We start from the raw sequence: 601 nt of genomic DNA on the forward strand, positions 1-601 counted from the left end.
TGAGAAGAAGAGAGAAAAGAAAAAAAAAAAAAATCGAAATCGGAGGCTTTTGAGAAGCCGCCGTTTGTATTCCCAAAGGAAACGGGAAAAAGTGAGAAAGCAGAGAAAACGAAGAAAACTCTTCTACCTATAAGTCCAATTGAGTCCCTTCTTTGGAATTTGAGAAGTAAAAGTAACCAAAAAAAAAAACAGAAGACGATAGAATATGAAATACCTAAACTACCCCTTAACTTGTAGCTCTATTTACCTACTTTACAGTCGTAGGACACCTTTACCTTTTACTTACTCGGTTTATTATTATTTTAATTTTAATTGATTTATGATTTTTTTTTAATGAGAATTATTACCTTATTTGTATAAACTCTGAAACTAGGAAGAAAAGCAAAATTTGAATAAACCTTCCTTAAGCAAATTTATTAGCTGTATTGTAGTTTTTATCAATTAGGACTAGTTTTTTAACTGACTAAAAGCAACTATTACTTTTTAAAATTGTTATAAATGTTGTAGTATTAAATTAATTTCTATTTTGTCAAAGAAAAACTCCATTATACCTCTGGTTTTTTAGTTCATAATTGTAATACTATAACTTTTATGGTTTCTT

Source organism: Camelina sativa, chromosome 7 (assembly GCF_000633955.1).
Source record: "Camelina sativa cultivar DH55 chromosome 7, Cs, whole genome shotgun sequence".
In the NCBI taxonomy this organism is placed as follows: domain Eukaryota; kingdom Viridiplantae; phylum Streptophyta; class Magnoliopsida; order Brassicales; family Brassicaceae; genus Camelina; species Camelina sativa.